The sequence below is a fragment of the Sus scrofa genome, chromosome 7 (assembly GCF_000003025.6).
Source record: "Sus scrofa isolate TJ Tabasco breed Duroc chromosome 7, Sscrofa11.1, whole genome shotgun sequence".
Taxonomy (NCBI): Eukaryota; Metazoa; Chordata; class Mammalia; order Artiodactyla; family Suidae; genus Sus; species Sus scrofa.
The window spans coordinates 63739028-63761734 of record NC_010449.5 but is presented as its reverse complement, the minus strand read 5'-3'; the positions used below and the strand labels follow the sequence as shown (position 1 = coordinate 63761734).

Below are 22707 nucleotides of genomic sequence, written 5' to 3'. Positions count from 1 at the left end.
TTCACCATAACACCAAGCCTGGAACTTTGCAGCAGCTCAAAACTGTTTGTTGAATAAATGGACAGAAAAACTAGGGAAGCTGTTTATACTTTTTCATCCTGATCCTTCACACAGAAATCAGAGAAAGTCTTAATTCTGGGCTCCTTACTTAATGGATGGTCTTCCACCCTTTCTGCAGGAATGCTGTCCCCAACAAACTAATAGAAGTTTTATTGGAAAAAAATAGAAAGATAAAGAGAGAGGAGCTGAGCATTTATCCACCATCATGTAAACAGGCAAGTCATGGTTTGTCAAAGTCCTAACCACAGTAAGCATCCAAAATTGATAATAAATGTTAGAGTAAGTCAAAGATAGAGCAGTAACATGGAATTGCCAATAAAAGTCAATGTAACTGGGAGTTTGGGGTTAGTTTTTGCAAACTATCACATTTGGAGTAGATAAGCAATGAGATCCTATAGTATAACACAGGGAACTATATCTTGTCACTTGTGATGGAACGTGATGGGGAATAATGTGAGAAAAAGAATATGTGTGTTTATCTATATATATAGTGACTGGGTCACTTTGCTGTATAGCAGAAATTGACAACATTGTAAATCAACTGTAATAGAAAAAATAAAAATCTTTTTAAAAAAAGTCAATGTGGAGTTCCCGTTGTGGCTCAGTGGTTAACGAATCTGACTAGGAACCGTGAAGTTGCTGGTTCGATCCCTGACCTTGCTCAGTGGGTTAAAGATCCGGCATTGCTGTGAGCTGTGGTGTAGATTGCAGACGTGGCTTGGATCTGGCCGAGTTGCTGTAGCTATGGTGTAAGCAGGTGGCTACAGCTCCATTTAGACCCCTAGCCTGGGAACCTCCATATGCCATGGGAACAGACCTAGAAAATGCAAAAAGACAAAAAAAAAAAAAAAAAAAAGGAAAAAGAAAAAAAAGTCAACGTAACTGAATTAGTTTTATTTTGTTTTCTGAAAGTTCCAACTAACTTGTGTTCAGAGGATCTGTGCTAAACCATCAACAGATATAAGTTGATATGACTGGGTCTCATACAGAAATTATGGCCAGATTCATGTTTCAGTAATTTTAGAAAATAGACATTTGCTTGGTTACCTGTGAGGAACCTGGATGAGTTTTCTCTTTTCTGAGAATAGTGTTCCCATTGATGGCCCAGTATCATAGGATCTTCTTAACCTGCGTTGTGAAGTTGGTTATCATTACCACTTGCATAATCATCACTCGCAGTGCTGGAGCATTTAATTTGTGCCAAGCCTTCACCAAACACTTTAGGTGTGTTATTGTAGCTACTTATTACAATCCCTGTAAGTATGTAATGCCTACCTGGAAGATAAGTTCTCAAATGTTTATTAGCAGCAGAATCACCTGGAGGGCTACTCAAACAGAGATTGCTAGACCCTGCCCCCAGAGAATCTGATTCAATAAATTTGGTGTGGGGCCTGAGAACTCACAATTCTAAGTTCCCAGGTATAACTATGCTGCTGCTGGCTTGGGGTCCACACTTGAAGAACTACTGCTCCATGAGGTGAGTGTAATCATTTTCCATTTTACTCAAGAGGAAATTGAGGCTTAGAAAGATGAGTAAGGTCATGTGGCCAGTAAGTTGTGCAGCCAGAATTCAAGTCCAGGTTGGTTGGCCCCTAACTGACCAGGTAAGACTGCCAGGATTAAACATTCCTTTAGGCCCATAATTAAAGATAATCAAAGATAACTTCAAACACTCTTGATCACATTGGTTTGGTTTCAATAACTACTCATATAGTTGTGTTCTAAATGGCTATTAAGTTTCAGTATGTTAAAATCTAAAACTATTTCAGTTTATTAAAATGACAGTTTGAAAATCTTGACCAAGAAACATAAAGAAAAAAAATGAAGGAACCCCAAAAGAATGTGTCTAGGTTGAGTCCTGAAGGAAACCGTTGTGTTCACTTCTCATTGAAGACAAAAGTAGATTGGTTAAAATCAGATACAAGTCTACACAAGTCCTTTTCTTGATGTGTTGAGAAATGTCCAGCGAGCAGAAAGAAAAACTCCACATCACTGTTCATTCCTCTGGAAGTTTCACACTTTGAAGTAATAGAAGCTTGTGGTCAGAGGTAATTTTCAGATCTTGCTTAAATAAGCCTTGGCCTGTGCTCTCTGTATTCAGTGACTACAAGTGGAACCTTTCCATTCTCATCTCTATTTCTTTCCTCTGGACCTTGCCTATGCTGCTCACCTTATTCAAAGGCTGCCCACAGGTTTTACAGCCCTAGGCTTGCCTCCCTAATGATAACTAACAAAACTGCAAATTTTCTTTCTTCAAACAATGTTTTCACAAGATTCTCCCCACCTTGTGAGCTTACAGAGGCATATTCAAAAATCTTTTAAGACATACCCCTTTGTCTGTTTCTTGCCTTGCCAATGTCACTTTTTCATTATTCCTTAATGAAAACTTTTTTGCTCCAAGAAGCAAATCTGCTCTTCCTAAGCTTTTGAACATTTTACTTCTGCTTTCTTCTCTCTCCCTCACTCCATCTCTCTCTTTCTGCTTGCAAATTACCATAATTCCCTACCTTCAAACCCAATTCAAGATCCCCTTCCCCTAGGCTATCTTTCATGATTGATTTCATCTAACCCTGGTATTTTTCATTGGCCTTACAGAGCTAAGTTGGTACTAAATTAGTTTGTATATGTTGGAAAGAAAGTTATTCTGTACAAGTATTCCTCAGCCATTCAATAAGTGTTTTCTAATCCCCAAACAGACCATAAGTCCTTTGATAGTAGAAATTGTCTGTGTTTTTTTTAAGTGCCCAGTGGATCTCATTGATTCATTCATTCATTCTTCATATTTTCCTTAAGCACTTCACATATCCCAGACAGTGAGCCCACCTCTCTTGCTTTCAGCAGAAGCTGGGTTGCTTTCATAAGCCCTGTACTGCCCAGGAGCCTTCTAGACTTGGACTTGGATGTGGGTAGGTGTGAGTTTCTTCTGATGACTTTTTGGGAGGTCTGAAATAGAGGGCAGGAAAAGAGATAGAAAGAGGCTTGCTGGGAAGGCAGAGTGTTTCTGCTTCTGCAGTGGGGACTAGGTTGGAGATTGTGGTTTCAAGGGGGTCTTAGTGGGCCCAGCATGACATTTCCTATCCTTTTGGAAAATATCAAAGGAAAGGGTTCATTCTCAGTAGTTTTGCTTAAGATGGGGCAGATCCATTTTATTTTCAATAGGCAGAGGCTAAGAAAGAAATAGAAATCAAAGGGAGTGGGTTTTTTAATTTATCCAACTTGGGAGTTTTATGATTTCAAGTAGCGTCTCTGTTCCTTCTCTCTTATTAGGGGAGTTCCCATTGTGGCTCAGTGGTAATGACCCTGACTAATATCCATGAGGACACAGGTTTGATTCCTGGCCTCACTCAATGGGTTAAGGATCTGGGATTGCCATGAGCTGCAGCTTAGGTCGCAGATGCAGCTTGGATCCCACGTTACTGTGGCTGTGTTGTAGGCCGGCAGCTGCCGCTCTGATTCAGCCCCTAGCCTGGGAACTTCTATATGCTGCAAGTGTGGTCTAAAAAACAAACCAACAAACAAAAAAATAGAATTGGGACAGGAATGAATGTAAGCAATTCCTAAATGAAGAGTAAGTTCCTTGGACAATTATACCATTGTAAATTCAGACACTGACATTTTTTTTTCTTTTCTTTTTCTTTCTTTTTTTTTTTTTTTTTTTTTTTTGTCTTTTTAGGGCCCCACTTGTGGCATATGGAGGTTCCCAGGCTAGGGGTTGAATCAGAGCTGTAGCCTCTGGCCTGTGCCACAGCCACAGCAACACCAGATCCAAGCCTTGTCTGCGACCTACATCACAGGTCACAGCAATGCCAGATCCTTAGCCCACTGAGCGAGGACAGGGATCAAACCTGTGTCCTGTGTCCTCATGGATGCTAGTCAGATTCGTTTCCACTGAGCCATGACAGGAACTCTCTGACACTGACATTTTCTGAGCATGTCTCTATACATGGCATTGTCTATACACAGTGGTTACAAAGGCAAACAATTCAAAGCTGAGACTGGTTCTATACATCAGAACTGGTATATGTGATAAAACTAAGATGTAGAAAGTGGGAGTCTAGCAGAATTCTGTTTTTTTCTCAATCTAAGCAATTTTTCCTGCAACCTTATGGGCAAACCATCCCAGAATTAGAGTGCCCCACACCACCAGACAGTTTCTCTCCTTTGTTTATCTGACCTGTCCTGTGTCTCAGTCAGATTATCCTATGTCCCAAAGAACAGCAGGAGGAGCCAGAGTTCCCAGGCTTCTGTGGTTTGTCCTGCACAAAGGGGACTAACACAGAGATCATGGGGGAGCATCTTAAGAGTCAGAGGCGAGCAGTTAGCTGAATATCAGCTACCGTAAAATAACTTTATAAAGAAGGAACTAAGAGGTCTCCCCAAATATTTTCTTGGTGTTTGTCTTTTTCTTTCCCTTTTCTTTCTGCTCCTTTGTCCGTTGCCAACTTTGCCTGTCCTGAGCCCTGCCAAGTCACACACTCACCTCTCCTTCCCTCATTCCATCTCAGCCAGAGGAGATTTCTGGATGTTAACACTTCCCTTTCCTAGAATCTTTAGTTAACCCAACTAAGAGAGGCAGTTCTCCTTGGTTTTTCCTCGCCTTCTCTGCCAAGACCGAGGGAAGACAGCCAAAATCCTGCTGCTGACAGAGGTTCCATGGGGCACCCTAGGGAGGGATGGGTTAAGGGGTTTAACAGCTTCACTTTCCCCTTGTGGTCACCAAGCAACAGGGAAGTAACTATGGGAGGTCCCCAAACAACCTACACCACAAAGATCCAGAAGTCAATTATTTTCACAAATAAAGCCCATAGCCCAGAGGGAGGGACTGGGAGTTTGGGATTGGCACATGCACGCTATTGTATTTGGAATGGGTGGTCAAAGGGTACCTGCTACACTGCACAGGAACTCTACCCAGTATTCTGTGATAATTATATGGCAAAGAATCTGAAAAAGAATGGATGTGTGCATATATATAAAACTGAATCACTTTGCTGTACAGCAGAAATTGACACAATATCGTAAATCAACTACACTTCAGTAAAATTTTTAAAAATGAAAAAAAAAAAGTCTATAGGCATGGTACAGTATGGAGGACATTATATTTTATTTAGTAGATAATCTTGCAAAGAGAATGACATTAACCACTAAGCTAACCTTTTTCTTCCTTGGCAAACACCACCCAAAATGCCAAGTAACTTAAGTCTCCATTTTTATAAATTCCAAGCATGTCCCATTATATATGTTGTAAATATTTTAGTTACTTTATTATTAAAAGAATATATTGCTATTAAAATTACATTGAATTTTTTTAAAAAACTTCATGTTGAAAACTAATCTTTGGGGACTGGGCAGAGGTTAACAAGGAAGGAGCATGAAGAAATTTTCTGCAGGAAGGGTCAGTATTTTATATCTGAATAGGTGTTTGGGTTACACGGGTGTCTGCATTTGTCAAAATTCAGTGTATGTACATTTAAGATTTGTACATTTCATTGTGTATAAATTTTACCTCAAAAGAAAAAAACATAAATATTGAACTTCAGTTAATGATATGCATGCTGAAGTACTTAGAGGCAATTTACTTTGAAATGCTTCAAAAAAATAAAATGGATTGAGAAAGAGGAAATAAATTGATGTGTGATAAGGAAAGTATAGAAGTATGTTGATAAAATCTGGATGGTGGGTAAATGGGTGTTCATTGTCAAAACTTTCAAACTTTATGTTTGAAAATTTTATTAATGAAGTATTTTAAAAATTGTTGAGGTAAATTGATACCCTCTATTAGTCATTTTTGGAATATCCCACTTATTCTGGTAAAAGAATTAAAATTATACAGTTCATTCATGTTTTATCTAAGAAACAGTTTTATGTTTACTTAAGAAACATCACCTGGCTCTCGGTAGCCTCTAGATGAAATAATTCTTTATGGAAATGATGCCTTTCTTCCATTGTACACACGTTAGTTGAAAACACTAGTTTTGAGGTAGGTGGAAGCAACATTTAATCACCCACAGTATTAGCTTTTATTTTCCTACAATCACTTCTACATCAATCATATATTAATTTTATCTGTTTAAGATATTTCTGTTAATTTTCTGTTATATAATATGAAAAAATTCAAAGAAGGTGACTTTTGAATGACATTCCAAAAGATGAATAGAAATTCACCCAGCATCAAAAGGAAGGAAGGAAGTAGAATGGCCAGTTTCATTTATATATCTCTCATAGTATGTGGTAGAGTAAGTGCTAAATGAATGTTTAGTCCAAGTCGCAAAAGTTCAAAGGTTAAGTTCCTAAGCCAATTGAAGATGAACCAAACCAATCTGATTAGAAATAAACTGCCATTTACTTGATAATCAACCTTGGAGATTTTTCCAAGATATATGACCTTCCTTAGAGAAAAATACCCTTTACCAGGAAATCAAATGTTGTATTTTGCTTGATTTTCTTCCCTTTCTTTCTTTCTTTTGTTCTTTCTTTTACTTTTTAGGGATGCAGGTACAGCATATGGAAGTTCCCAGGCTAGGGGCCAGCTGATGCCACAGCAATGCCAGATCCAACCCACATCTGCAACCCACAGTGCAGCTCACAGTAATGACAAATCCTTTACCAACTGAGTGAGGCCGGGGATTGAACCCGTGTCCTCATGGATACCAGTCAGGTTAGCTACTGCTAAACTATCCTGGGAACTCCCTGATTGATTTTATTACAATAAGTATTCCAGACTTACCCCTGCCAAATAAAGTGTCCCTGGAGTCATGGGTGCTGAAAATCTCAGCAAACTTTTGGAATCCACTTCTTGGAATGGTACTCATTGCCTACAGCATTTTCTTTTGAATATCTTCAGAGAAATTAAGTTTTACTCATTAGAGGCCAGTCAAGTTGAAAAAGACTAGCTTTGGTAAGGGCTGCAGTGGTAAACTGATCCTGATTTTCTTGATACAAATTTGTTCTCCAAATTACCAAAGAATTTGAAAAATATGCTTAGCATCATCAGAATACATGTATAGTTTTCTGCAGTAACTGCTTTGAAGTGTGACGCTTAGGTGAGAATATACAGTCACATCTAGAAGCATAAAAAGCATAGACACACCTTCCCCCTAGCCAGTGTGGGCTCAGAGAGGAGCAGTGGTGACAATACCCACAACCCCACTATCTCCTGAGAAGTGAGCTTCTGAGGCCTTTTGCAGCAGGCTCCATGCCTTCCTCAATGTTTGTTTCTAAAACAGCAGTTCCTGAAATGTGGTTATTTAACCTTTTACCTTGCGGAAATGCACTGAGGGGAGGCAAGCTGAGCCCTGTGGGAACATTAGAAATGCCCCAGAATTTAGCAAGAAAGAGAAAGCAATGGTTCACTCTGTGGCCCTGGTGTTCACTCAGAGCCAGCTGCTACGGAAGAGCAGGCAGGCAGTGGTCCTCAGGTGGTGAAAGATAAATGTGGAAGATGGAAGCAGCCTGATTCGTGTGTGCCAGACTGAACCCTGAAGTAGTGGCAAGAGTGTATTGTGCAGGGAAGCTTGAGAGCAAAATGAGGTGTAGGATGAGTCACGGCCAGCACATTGAAAATACAAGAGGGTGTGAGAGTGTGGGTGGGGAGACATGAAACTCGTGTTCTGTGGGGAAGAAGTTGGGCAACAAAAGAGTAGGAGGAGATCAGGGCCTTGAGCCTGGGTGAATTCTCCCCTGCTATCTAAGACACTCCATTGTTATGAAATAGCATTTTTCAGGGTCTAATTGCCTTGTGTTTGGGCACTCACATTTCTTCTGACTTCTGGTTTAACCAGGTTTATTCTTCTTTTGTGACTCTTTCCTATCTGACTCCTAGACATAGCAATTTACTCAGTGTCTCATGTTTAAGGGACATTCTATCACCTTCTATTTTCTAGACAAACATCATCATGGCATCCTAGGTACCTTAAATACCACCACCACTTCTGATTTACCACCATACCCTCTTGTAACCAAAAATTTGCAAAAAAGAAAAGAAAATACTCTCATACTCATTTTTTTTTCTCGGCAGGGTCAACATTTCAGGTCATTTTATGTAAAAAACCAAAATTTTAGTTGATGAACTCCAAAATAATTTGCCATATTCTTGTCTCCTTTTCCTAGGGAACTCTCCTCTCTTCCCCCTTTCTTTAAAGATGGTATTCCTTACACAGAAGCTGGAGGACAGTAGGTGCTTAAGTATGTCATGAATGGACAAATGAATGAATTGTCACTTGATAACACAAATCTTTCCAAGGTAGTTTAACCACCATGCTTTCTGGAGGCATGTAGATAGATGACTTTTCCGAAGTTCCTCTAGTTGCTAGGCTTTGAACATTTAAAGAAATTCCTTCAGAGAACTTTCAAAAAAGTGGTACTGTAATTCACTGTTAGCAGCATGGGAAGTGAGTTGGGGGAAGCAGGATGAGGGGTGTGTGTGTGTGTGTGTGTGTGTGTGTGTGTGCTGTGCATTCCACCACATACACACACATAAATCTATGCATTCCTCATATTACTGTGACATTTCACATAAATTCTTTAATAATCAATACTCATTACATAGCTCTAAACCTTCCACATTGCGTGGAGAATTGAATGCTTTTTCATTTGAAAGCATAATTGCAACTCACAGACAAGATGAAATCACAGATTGTTTTGTATAGGAAGTACAGTAGTCTGTAGTAGGGCCTAGAGTTATGGATAAGGAAACTCAGGCCTAGACAAGTCCCATAGACCCCCAGATCCACACAGGAGGCTTATGGCAAAGGAGAGGCCAGCCTCCCAGGCTCCTGCCTCCCAGTCCAGCCATCTTTGAGCAGCCAATCCTTTATGGGAAATTGTCACTGTGCTGAGGCTGGGGCTGTCTTGGGATGAGCTCCAAGAAACAAACACTTTATGGACAATTTCCTTTCCACACAAGAAGCTTAGTGACTGACTTAAAGGGTTGAGAAAAAAATTAATAAAGTGGTAAACACGAGTGTCAGAAATATTCTTTCTTTTTAATTATGAATGAAGAACATTTGCCAAGAGCCATGTCTGTGAAGGCGAAACATATCTAAACAGTTCCTTGGGTTTTGCTCTGCTTTTTAGATTAATTGGGTATACACTGGGGTTAATTAAGAGTTCCCTTTTAATGTTAAATAATCTTGGGAAATGTCCCTCAGTCATTACCTCACACAAGGAACAAGGACATAGATTTAATAAACACTGGAATTTGGAATGTAACTTGCAAAGGAAAATAAGTTTTAAAAAATATATTCATCAGCATGAAAGAAAAGCAAGTGATTTCACAACTATAGGTTTCAAAGAATCACTTACTTTTAAAACCCTGCTCCTATTTTTATGTGTAATTACCTTTTAATAAATTCTCCAATTGGAAAACGATAATATTTTCATTTCTATTGCTGTAATAAAATATTATGGCTGACCAGTTGGTGGAGCAATTACATTTCCATAGCTCTTAATGGCTATTTTGCTTAGGTACTAGTCACTTAATTAGAATCAAGAAAAAGGCTATTAATGTTTAAGGACTAACTAAACTGATCACAAACCTTCCAGAGACTCAACAGACAAAATCACTTTAACAACATCTGGCCCATTGAAGACAACCTGTAATTCCACTCATGACAGCTGATCAGACTCCGCTTAAGTCACCTTCAAGAGGCAGACTCCATCCCTGCAAAGTCATAGTTATAGGTAAATATGGGTAAGGAACGGAAAACCATCAGCCTTAGCACTCCAACTCCTGGAAACATGAAGTTAATGCAATTACGATACTTAATGGGAAACCAGGTACCCTTTTACAAGACCATCCAGGGTAGATTTCAATGTAATTATTTGGCTTAAGCAGCTCTTCTAGAGAGAGAGTCTCTGGGAAAGCACTTTGCTCAGTATAGATTTCCTCCAAAAGAATGGTTAACTGAGGAGTTTTCGCTGTGGTGAAGCAGGTTAAGGATCTGGCGTTTTGGCGTAAGTTGCGGCTGCCGCTTGGATTTGATCCTGGCCCGGGAACTTCTGCGTGCTACAGGTGTGGCAGAAGACAAAACAAAATTTTAAAAAATGGTTAACTGAATATTTGCCAGTCTAGAGTTTAAGTCTCTCAAAATTGTTGTAGTTACTTACAGTACTTAGGAAATGTAAACTTGGACCTGTGATATATTCAAGTGAAAAATGTAGGAATTGGTATGATTATGTGAAAAAAAATGTCCTTTGAGCAGACAAAGACTATAGGAAATAAAAGATGTTCATAATGATTGTACTTGCATAGCAAGACTGAGTGATTTTTTTTGTTGTATTTTCTTTGATTTTCAAAATTTTCTAAAATAAGTGTTTATTAGTTTATCTTTCAAAAATACTTTAATGTGTTATTCAAAAAGTAGGAAATTATTGCCAGAGAACTTAAAGGAATGATATTTTATACACACACACACACATACACATATAAAACTATAAACAAAATAATGCTGTCTTAAAGTTATCTAAGTACATTCCTGTGACAGTACAGTACAGAGGCTGGACACCTGCTTGTGGCTTAAATTAAACCTGCACATTTTAAATAGGTTATGTTGCCTGGCAAGCTGAAGAAAAAGGGAACTGATTGACACAGATTAGGGTGAGATAGGAGGTTTTATTTTCTAAAATCCAAGTTTATTCCAGACATGTGTTTTTATTTATTTATTTTTTTATTTTCCTGCTCTACACCAAGGGGATCAAGTTATATACATTACATTTTTTTTCCCACCCTTTGTTCTGTTGCAACATGAGTACCTAGACATAGTTCTCAATGCTACTCAGCAGGATCTCCTTGTAAATCTATTCTAGGTTGTGTCTGATAAGCCCAAGCTCCCGATCCTTCCCACAGGCAGCCACAAGTCTCTTCTCCAAGTCCATGATTTTCTTTTCTGAAGAGATGTTCATTTGTGCTGGATATTAGATTCCAGTTATAAGTGATATCATATGGTATTTGTCTTTGTCTTTCTGGCTCATTTCACTCAGTATGAGATTCTCTAGTTCCATCCATGTTGCTGCAAATGGCATGATGTCATCCTTTTTTATGGCTGAGTAATATTCCATTGTGTATATATACCACATCTTCCGAATCCAGTCATCTGTCGATGGACATTTGGGTTGTTTCCATGTCCTGGCTATTGTGAATAGTGCTGCAATGAACATGCGGGTGCATGTGTCTCAAAATTTTAAGTAGAGTTTTGTCCGGATAGATGCCCAAGAGTGGGATTGCGGGGTCATATGGAAGTTCTCTGTATAGATTTCTAAGGTATCTCCAAACTGTTCTCCACAGTGGCTGTACCAGTTTACATTCCCACCAACAGTGCAGGAGGGTTCCCTTTTCTCCACAACCCCTCCAGTACTTGTTCTTTGTGGATTTATTAATGATGGCCATTCTGACTGGTGTGAGGTGGTATCTCATGGTAGTTTTGATTTGCATTTCTCTTATAATCAGCAATGTTGAGCATTTTCTCATGCGTTTGCTGGCCATCTGTATATCTTCCTTGGAGAACAGTCTATTCAGGTCTTTTGCCCATTTTTCCATTGATTGATTGGTTTTTGGCTGTTGAGTTGCATAAATTGCTTATATATTCTAGAGATTAAGCCCTTGTCCATTGCATCATTTGAAACTATTTTCTCTCATTCTGTAAGTTGTCTTTTTGTTTTCTTTTGGGTTTCCTTTGCTGTGCAAAAGCTTTTCAGTTTGATGAGGTCCCATGGGTTTATTTTTGCTCTAATTTCTATTGCTTTGGGAGACTGACCTGAGAAAATATTCATGATGTTGATGTCAGAGAGTGTTTTGCCTATGTTTTCTTCTAGGAGTTTGATGGTGTCCTGTCTTATATTTAGGCAAACAAAAGAAATAAAAGGCATCCATATAGGAAGAGAAGAGGTAAAGCTGTCACTGTATGCAGATGACATGATACTATACCTAGAAAACCCTAAGGACTCAACCTAAAAACTACTTGAATTGATTAATAAATTCAGCAAAGTAGCAGGATATAAGATTAACATTCAGAAGTCAGTCGCATTTCTGTATACCAGCAATGAAATATTAGAAAAGGAATACAAAAATACAATACCTTTTAAAATTGCACCTCACAAAATCAAATACCTCGGAATACACCTGACCAAAGAGGTAAAGGACCTGTATGCCGAGAACTATAAAACTTTAATCAAAGAAATCAAAGAAGATGTAAAGAAATGGAAAGATATTCCATGTTCCTGGAATGGGAAAATCAATATTGTAAAAATGGCCATACTACTCAAAGCAATCTACAGATTCAATGCAATCCCTATCAGATTACCCATGACATTTTTCACAGAACTAGAACAAACAATCCAAACATTTATATGGAACCACAAAAGACCCAGAATCGCCAAAGCAATCCTGAGAAACAAAAACCAAGCAGGAGGCATAACTCTCCCAGACTTCAAGAAATATTACAAAGCCACAGTCATCAAAACAGTGTGGTACTGGTATCAAAAGAGACAGACAGACCAATGGAACAGAATAGAGAACCTGGAAATAAACCCTGACACCTATGGTCAATTAATCTTTGACAAGGGAGGCAAGAACATAAAATGGGAAAAAGACAGTCTATTCAGCAAGCATTGCTGGGCAACCTGGACAGCTGCATGCAAAGCAATGAAACTAGAACACACCCTCACACCATGCACAAAAATAAACTCAAAATGGCTGAAAGACAGACATGTGTTTTTAAAGCCAGTTTTAAAACAGATATTTATTAAGTACCCTGTGGTATTTACATAGGACTGTTTAGACAGTATAGTTAAGGCAGTTAACGAAAGAGATCCTTGCTCTCCTGGAGCTTACATTTCAGATTGTAGAGACTGAAAATAAACACATAAAATTGTAATAGTTTAGATGGTGTCAAGAGCAACAAAGAAAAATAAAGAAAAGAAAGATAAAGGATACCTGGAAAGGAAAGAGAAAGGTCACATCTAATAAAATGGCCAGGGAAAGCCTCACTGATAAGGTGATATAGGTAAAGAACTGAAATAACCATGATGATATCTGGGGCCAGAGTTCCAGGCAGAGGAAACAGCAAAATTTCAAGCATGCCTGGGGTGTCCCAGGATCATCCAGGAGGCAGGTGTGGCTGGAACACAGTGTGGAAAGGGGGAGCTGGGAAATGAAGTTAGTAGTGTAATGAAGTAGCAGACCATGCAGACCAAAGAATTTTGACTTTTACTGAGAAAGATGGAAAACTATTGAAAGGTTTGGGACAGAAGGGTGACTTGATAGGATTTTTAAAGGATCACTTGAACTGTTTCATTGAGAATAGATTTTGGAGGGAGAAAGTGAGGGCAGAGGCAGGGAGATTAGGTATGAGGCTATGGAAATAGTCAAGACAAAAAATACTGGTGGCTTGGACTGCAGAGGCAGCAATGGAGGTAGTGAAAACTGACAGGATTCTGAATATATCCTGAAGGTAGAGCCAACATGGTTGCTAACAGATTGACTGTGATACAAGAGAAAGAGAGGAGTCAAGGATGATGCCAAATTTTTGAAGGACAGAGTTGGCATTCTCTGAAATGGGGAAAACTAGGTGAGGGTAAGGGGAGAGATCTAGAATTTTGTTTTAAACATATATGTTAAATGTGAGTTGCTTATTAGTTATCCAGATGGATGTATCAGGTAAGCAATTGGATATACAAGTTTCAAGCTGAGGGGAGAAGTCTAGGCTGGAGACACAAGTTGAGAAGTTGTCAGTATACAGATGGTACTTAAAGCCATTAAAGTGGAGGTCACTAACTTAAATTCCTAGCAACCTAAATGCCCATCAATAGATGATTGGATTAAAAATATATGGTACACACACACACACACACACACAGAGACACTGGAATATTACTCATCCATGAAAAAGAATAAAATAATGCCATTTGTAGCAATATGGATGGACCTAGAGATTATCATACTAAGTGAAGTAAGAGAAAGACAAACATCATATGACATCGCTTATATGTGGTATCTTGAAAATGATACAAATGAACTTACATACAAAACAGAAATAGACCAACAGACATAGAAAACAAACTTATGGTTAACAAAGGGAAAGGGGGGAGGTATAAATCAGGAGTTTGGGATTAACATATACACACTACTGCATATAAAGTAGATAACCAACAAGGAGCTACTGTATAGCACAGGGAAACTATACTCAATATTTTGTGATAACCTATAAGGAAAAAGAATCTTAAAAAAATAGATATATATGAAAAAATTGTATATTCTTCCTAAAGACATTCTAAAAAGTGGATATCACTAATATAGTAAGTGTGGATAGAGAAGGAATCCAAGGACTGAGCCCCCTCACTCTGGTGTGTTTAGAGGTTGGAGAGATGAAGAGTAATCACCAGAGGAGACAGGAGTTGACAATGAAGTAGAAGAAAAAATACCATATTGAATAACAAAGCCCAGGAGAATGTGAATAAAGCAAAAGCTGGAGATTTATTTCTTCCAGACCCTTAAGGAAACCTCTAACCAGTCATTGGCTTGACCATTAAGCAACTGAGCAGAGACTTTAGTGGCCATACATGACAAAGGACATAGACTTTCCAAAATTACTTCAGCAAAATTACTAAAAAAGTTATGTACCTGAGCCAAAGATAGCCTCTGTATATTGACCCAGAGGCTGTTTATTTCAGAATTTTGACCTGTTAGCTCAAAAGCCTGCTGTCACCAAACTCGGATTTTTACAATCCTTATTTTATTTTTTGTTTTTTAATTGAAGTATAGTAAATATGTAAGTTACTGGCATACAATATAGTGATTCAGAAATTTTTAAAGGTTACATGCCATTTATTATTATAAAATATTAGCCATATTCCCCATGCTATACATTACATCCTTGTAGCTTATTTTATACCTAATAGTTTGTACCTATTAGTTCCCTACCCCGATATTGCCCCTCCACACTGACAACCACTTATCTGTTCTCCATATATGTGTCTGCTTCTTTTTTGTTACATTCACTAGTTTTTTGTATTTCTTAGATTCTACATTTAAGTGATTATATACAGTATTTTTCTTTTTCTGTCTGACTTATTTCACTTAGCCTAAAGCCCTCCAATTATTTTAAAGATAGTTCAAACAAGCAAAAATTTAACCATTTAGAACCTGCCTGATTTGCATACCCTGCAAACCTTACCTGACACTTGTTACCCATTGGTAAGATGAAGGCCCCACCATGCTATGGCCCTTTGGAGCTCTTTAACCCAGGGACTCCTTGCTATGCTGCTGGGCAATGTCTAGACTTGATTCATCCTTTTGGAAAAGAGTGCTTGAAAATTAACCACAACTGACAAAGCATGAATCAAAAATAGCTTAAAAACTGTATATAACGTAGATAACCAACAAGGACCTACTGTGTAGCACAGGGAACTATACTCAATATTTTGTGATAACCTATATGGGAAAAGAATCTGGGAGAATTGTACCATGAATGGACTAACAGTAAATACCTGAACCAATTAAACAGTTAAGTTTAAATGATCCATGAAAATGTGATTCTGGAAATGAATAAAATACATAAGATTTTTGGAAAGAGAAATACTTCAAAAAACAATTTCTATCATAAATTTGGGCCTAAAGCCACAGAAAGTACTAATAGCTAAAGAATATATCATGCCGATAATGTGACAAATACCACATTTTAATTATATGCTGCTTAAAAGATGTGTATGTAAAACAAAATAAGTGACCCTACATTAGAGAATGGATTCACATATAAGTATCCAAACAAATATCCTGACTAAAATCCCAGCAAATCAAAGCCAGCAGTATATTTAAGAATTGTTTAATCTGGTACTATTTATTTTAAGAATACATGAATGGTCTAACATTAGGAAATTGATCAGTACTGTTTGTCACATGTGCAGGTTAAAGAAGAAAATAATATGATTGTGTCAAAAAAGAAACTGATAAAATTATTATTCCAAAATTACTGAAATTATTAAAAACATAGAAATTGAAAATTTTGTATTTAGCATGATTAAAGAATGTCTCTGCCACACTAAGGGACCTGACAATTCTAGAAGTATTTTCATAAAAGATAGGAGTCAGAAAGATGTTTATTATTAACACTGTCCACCATTTTATTTTTATCTTTCTAGGGCCACACACATGGCATATGGAGATTCCCAGGCTAGGTGTTTAATCAGAGCTGTAGCCTCTGGCCTACACCAAAGCCACAGCTACGTGGGATCTGAGCCACATCTGCGACCTACACCACAGCTCACAGCAACACTGGATCCTTAACCCACTGAGTGAGGCCAGGGATTGAACCCGCATCCTCATGGATACTAGTCAGATTCATTTCTGCTGAGCTATAATGGGGACTCCAACACCGTCCATCATTTTTTATGGTTTTCAATATGTCCACAGATTCATTGAGAGTCATCCTGAAAGCAGATTCTTCAGTCCAGACAAGCCTTCAGATGACTTGTAGCCCCAATAATAATTCATGAAATGAGCTATGATGTGGAAGTGAAGACATAAACAGTAATTAAAAAACAATAATTTGGAGTATTATATGAAATGGTTGATAAGTTGAATTTTTTAAGGAAGCCAAAAACTAGAAAAAGATATATAAGTATTTCATTGATCTTGGAATTGGTAAAATAAACAATCAAAACAAAAACATTGAAAATGTAAAAGCAGGAGGTCCAGCTGTGGTGCAATGGGTTAAGGATTGGGTGTTGCAGCAACTGTGGTGTGGGCTGCAGCTGTGGCTCAGATTTGATCCCTGGTCTGGGAACTTCCATATGCCTCGGGTACGGCCATAAAAAAAAAAAAATGTAAAAGCGAATGGAAATCACTATAAAGATAACATGACATTTATTAAGTGCATAAGTGCCTACATATTCTGGACATTATGTCAAGCACTGTAATTCTATAACTCATTTTATCTTTAGAACAATCTCATGAAGATGAGGAAATTGAGGTTCAGAGGAGTTAGTTTGCTCCAGTCTATAGCTAATTTATTGGGTTTACACTTATCTAAATGCAAAGCCTCTGCTCATGAGCATTTTTAGAGTTCAAAAATCTTAAAAAAATGGAAACAGTTGGCAAACTATAGAAAAAGGGTTTTAACAAATGTAACAGAGGGTTAATGTTATTTATAAACAAAAGTATCCAACAGTAGAGCAAGGGTGCAATGAATTATACAAAGTCATAGAATTGAATGTTTTGCAACTATTAAGTAATTGTGTTTTCAACTCCACTAAGAAAATGAACCAGACAGAGATACCACCAAAAAAGAAAACTATCGCCCAATATCATTGATGAATATAGATGCAAAAATTCTCAACAAAATCTTAGCCAACCGAATCCAACAACATATCAAAAAAATTATACACCATGACCAGGTTGGGTTCATCCCAGGTTCACAAGGATGGTTCAATATACGCAAATCAATCAGCATCATACACCACATTAACAAAAAAAAGGTCAAAAATCATATGATCATCTCAATAGACGCAGAAAAAGCATTTGACAAAGTTCAACATCCATTCATGATCAAGACCCTCGCCAAAGTGGGTATAGAGGGAAAATTCCTGAATATAATCAAAGCCATTTATGATAAACCCACAGCAAATATAATACTCAATGGGGAAAAACTAAAAGCCTTCTCACTCAAATCTGGAACAAGACAGGGATGCCCACTCTCACCACTGCTCTTCAACATCGTTTTGGAAGTCCTAGCCACAGCAATTAGACAAACAAAAGAAATAAAAGGCATCCATATAGGAAGAGAAGAGGTAAAGCTGTCACTGTATGCAGATGACATGATACTATACATAGAAAACCATAAGGACTCAACCCCAAAACTCCTTGAATGATTAATAAATTCAGCAAAGTGGCAGGATATAAGATTAACATTCAGAAGTCAGTTGCATTTCTGTATACCAGCAATGAAACATTAGAAAAGGAATACAAAAATACAGTACCTTTTAAAATTGCACCTCACAAAATCAAATACCTCAGAATACACCTGACCAAAGAGGTAAAGGACCTGTATGCCGAGAACTATAAAACTTTAATTAAAGAAATCAAAGAAGATGTAAAGAAATGGAAAGATATTCCATGTTCCTGGAATGGGAAAATCAATATTGTAAAAATGGCCATACTACTCGAAGCAATCTACAGATTCAATGCAATCCCTATCAGATTACCCATGACATTTTTCACAGAACTAGAACAAACAATCCAAACATTTATATGGAACCACAAAAGACCCAGAATCGCCAAAGCAATCCTGAGAAACAAAAACCAAGCAGGAGGCATAACTCTCCCAGACTTCAAGAAATATTACAAAGCCACAGTCATCAAAACAGTGTGGTACTGGTATCAAAAGAGACAGACAGACCAATGGAACAGAACAGAGAATCCGGAAATAAACCCTGACACCTATGGTCAATTAATCTTTGACAAGGGAGGCAAGAACATAAAATGGGAAAAAGACAGTCTATTCAGCAAGCATTGCTGGGCAACCTGGACAGCTGCATGCAAAGCAATGAAACTAGAACACACCCTCACACCATGCACAAAAATAAACTCAAAATGGCTGAAAGACTTAAATATAAGACAAGACACCATCAAACTTCTAGAAGAGAACACAGGCAAAACACTCTCTGACATCAACCTCATGAATATTTTCTCAGGTCAGTCTCCCAAGGCAATAGAAATAAGAGCAAAAATAAACCCATGGGACCTCATCAAACTGACAAGCTTTTACACAGCAAAGGAAACCAGAAAGAAAACAAAAAGACAATTTACAGAATGGGAGAAAATAGTTTGAAATGATGCAATGGACAAGGACTTAATCTCTAGAACATATAAGCAACTTGTACAACTCAGCAGCAAAAAAGCCAATCACCCAATGGAAAAATGGGCAAACAACCTGAATAGACTGTTCTCCAAGGTAGATATACAGATGGCCAACAAGCACATGAAAAAATGCTCAACATCGCTGATTATAAGAGAAATGCAAATCAAAACTACCATGAGATACCACCTCACACCAGTCAGAATGGCCATCATTAATAAATCCACAAAGAACAAGTACTGGAGGGGTTGTGGAGAAAAGGGAACCCTCCTGCACTGTTGGTGGGAATGTAAACTGGTACAGCCACTATGGAGAACAGTTTGGAGATACCTTAGAAATCTATACAGAGAACTTCCATATGACCCCGCAATCCCACTCTTGGGCATCTATCCGGACAAAACTCTACTTAAAATTTTGAGACACATGCACCCGCATGTTCATTGCAGCACTATTCACAATAGCCAGGACATGGAAACAACCCAAATGTCCATCGACAGATGACTGGATTCGGAAGATGTGGTATATATACACAATGGAATATTACTCAGCCATAAAAAAGGATGACATCATGCCATTTGCAGCAACATGGATGGAACTAGAGAATCTCATACTGAGTGAAATGAGCCAGAAAGACAAAGACAAATACCATATGATATCACTTATAACTGGAATCTAATATCCAGCACAAATGAACATCTCTTCAGAAAAGAAAATCATGGACTTGGAGAAGAGACTTGTGGTTGCCTGATGGGAGGGGAGGGAGTGGGAGGGATCGGGAGCTTGGGCTTATCAGACACAACCTAGAATAGATTTACAAGGAGATCCTGCTGAATAGCATTGAGAACTATGTCTAGATACTCATGTCGCAACAGAAGAAAGGGTGGGGGAAAAGATTGTAACTGCAATGTATACATCTAAGGGTAACCTGACCCCCTTGCTGTACAGTGGGAAAAAAAAAAAAAAAAATGAAGCCAGACACCAGAAAAAAAATTCACAAAATGCATGTTTGACAAAAGACTGATGACTAAGACATACAAAGAACTCCTACTAAATTTCACAATAAAAAGATAAACAATACAATTAAAAATGGGCAAAAGATTTTAGAAGACACTTCACAAAAAGAATAATATGAGTGGCCAAGAAGCTTATGAAAAAAGTGCTCATTATCCTAAGTGATCAGAGCAATGCAAATTAAAATTAAAATCATGAGGAAATACCACCCTTTACTTACCAGTATGTCTATAATTAAAAAAAAAAGAAAAGACTACAATATTAAATGCTGACAAGGGTGTAGAACAATTGGAACTCTTATATGTTGCTATTAGGAATGTAAAATGGTAACCAGTTGGGACAAAGTTTGACAGTTTCTTATAAGCTGAATACATCCCCATTCTATATTAAGAACTTCCACTCTTAGGTATTTACTCAAGAGAAATAAAAATTTATATTCACAAAATAACTTGCATAACAATGGTTATAGCAGATTTATTCATAGTAGTCAAAAACTGAACTCAGCCCAGGTATTCATCAATAGGAAAATGGATGAAATGGTGGTCTCTGTTTTTCTGTCTGTATTTATTGATTCATTTTTGTAGACAAAGAAACTGAAGTTCAGAAAAATTAGGTGGAAGAGTTAGAATGTGTGATACCAGTGCTGCTGGGGGAGCCTGGATGAGATCTGCATTTCCTGAGCATTGCTCAAACACATTCCCACTCAAATATAAAAATCCGGAGTTCCCGTCGTGGCGCAGTGGTTAACGAATCCGACTAGGAACCATAAGGTTGCAGGTTCAGTCCCTGCCCTTGCTCAGTGGGTTAACGATCCGGCGTTGCCGTGAGCTGTGGTGTAGGTTGCAGACGTGGCTCAGATCCTGCGTTGCTGTGGCTCTGGCGTAGACTGGTGGCTAAGGCTCTGATTAGACCCCTAACCTGGGAACCTCCATATGCCGCAGGAGCGGCCCAAGAAATAGCAAAAAAAAAAAAAAAAAAAAAAAAAAATCCTCCGGATTTACTCGCAGATGTAAGAAACAAACCAAAAGAGTAGTAATTAGCACCTTGAACTTATTTAAAGCTTAACATTTGTCTGGATGCTGTAAATGCTGCCCTGAGCATTCTGAAAGCTTTTTGCTGTGAGGGCAAGACCACATGCATCCAAGATGATGCATTAGATGTTCTGTTTTTCCTTAATGACGGTGGAGAACTGGAAGGAAAGAGCTTTGGCTTTTGCACTTTTGATTGATGCTCTGTTTAAATGGGGCCTTTTTTTTCTTTCTTTCTTTTTTTTTTTTTTTTTTTTTGGTCTGAGACACTCCGGCTTCCTGTCCTATTCATAAAGAGGGGCAATTACACCCAAGATTGGCCAAGCAAGAGAGTTTAGAGTGAGTGTGCAAATGCATTACCCCAAACCAAATAACAACATGATAACTAATATAACATTTTGGGCAACATTTCCCTAGTGAAAAACCAGAATGGGAGGCCACAGCATATTTCAGGAGGCCAAAATCTGTACATTGAAAAGAGATTCTACACCAAAGTTTGTGGAACCTTCAACAAAATCTTTAAAAGCCGGGACTAGCAAACAAAACTTTTTCCAATTCATACCTTCAATGTTGAAATAAGAAAAATGAGTTGCAATGAGAAAAAGAAAGCATCCGAGAGCCCTCTCCCGTTACCACTAAGCCTGCCTGTATTTTCCATGAGGAAAGGACCGTGTTTGTCTTGTTTACCTTTATATGTTCAGTATGAAGGATGATTTTCAAAGTGTGCCACAGCTGGAATGGCACAGCAAGTCCCTGCCGGTCAGAGCCCAGGATCGTCAGGAAGTTGTACCAGTAGGTTCCAGCTGACGATCTGTCTTGCCCGAAGCCAAGAACAGTGCATGTTGGAGGCTAAATTCTCTATCAGCAATTTTCTAACGAATAAGTGAATATAGTGCATTTTTCATATCTAAACAAGAAAAAAGCCCAATATAGAATACTTCTGTGTTTAAGTTTTCTTAAGTGGCATTCAATCCTGTCTTTACTGAGCCAAGCATCCGTTATGTTTCAGTGTTTGAACTAAGAGGTCAAACCCACTGCCTGTTCTTCGGTCAACAGTGATTTAAGTACTAACTGTTTTCCCCAGCCTTTTTTTTTTTTTTTTTTTTTTTTTTTGCTATTTCCGACTATTTCCTAGTCGGATTCGTTAACCACTGCGCCACAACGGGAACTCCTTCCCCAGCCTTTTATGCCACAGCCTTCACTAAGCACTGCCAAGAAAAACCTCCATGGGGGCATTGTCATCCCATTTTTTTCAAATATGGAAGCCCATCGAGTCACCCTCAAATATGCATTTCCAGATTGTCTTGAAAACTCTGCATGCAACTCTTGGCTGACTTCAGGTAGGGCCCCGGGCTGACAGCAGAGGTGACTGGGCAGAGAACTGCCTGCTCCAGAATCTCAGGGCGCTCAGAAGCCACCCTGCCTCTGTGCATTCACTTGCCCTAAATAGTCCTCCAACTCTAGCGCTGCCTGAAATTGTTCAATTAGAGGTTGATTCCGTGAACTTGGCTCCTGTTAAAATGCAATACCCCTGGGGGAGTTAATAGCAACTTCCAACTCAGTGTGAAGATGTTTATCAGATTCCCTTATAAAGCAGGTTGTGATGGAGCAGAACAACCCTTGTGGCCCCTCCAGGGAAGCAGGAAAGCACCAAGGAGGGAAAAAAATTTCTGAAAGGGGAGGCTAGGAATACAGTCACCCTTGGATTACACCATTTTTTCTGGCTGGCCTTCATCTTAAGTGTTAAAATACTCTCCATTCGT

General features: G+C 38.4%; 1 long non-coding RNA gene across 1 annotated transcript in view; it reads left to right on the top strand.

Annotated features, from left to right (window-relative positions):
* The window catches only part of LOC110261570, a 92173-nt gene continuing 70835 nt past the window's right edge, over window positions 1370–22707 (top strand). The window contains exon 1 of the long non-coding RNA XR_002345855.1: window positions 1370–1537. This is a non-coding gene — a long non-coding RNA (uncharacterized LOC110261570). The remainder of the gene's footprint in view (window positions 1538–22707) is intronic.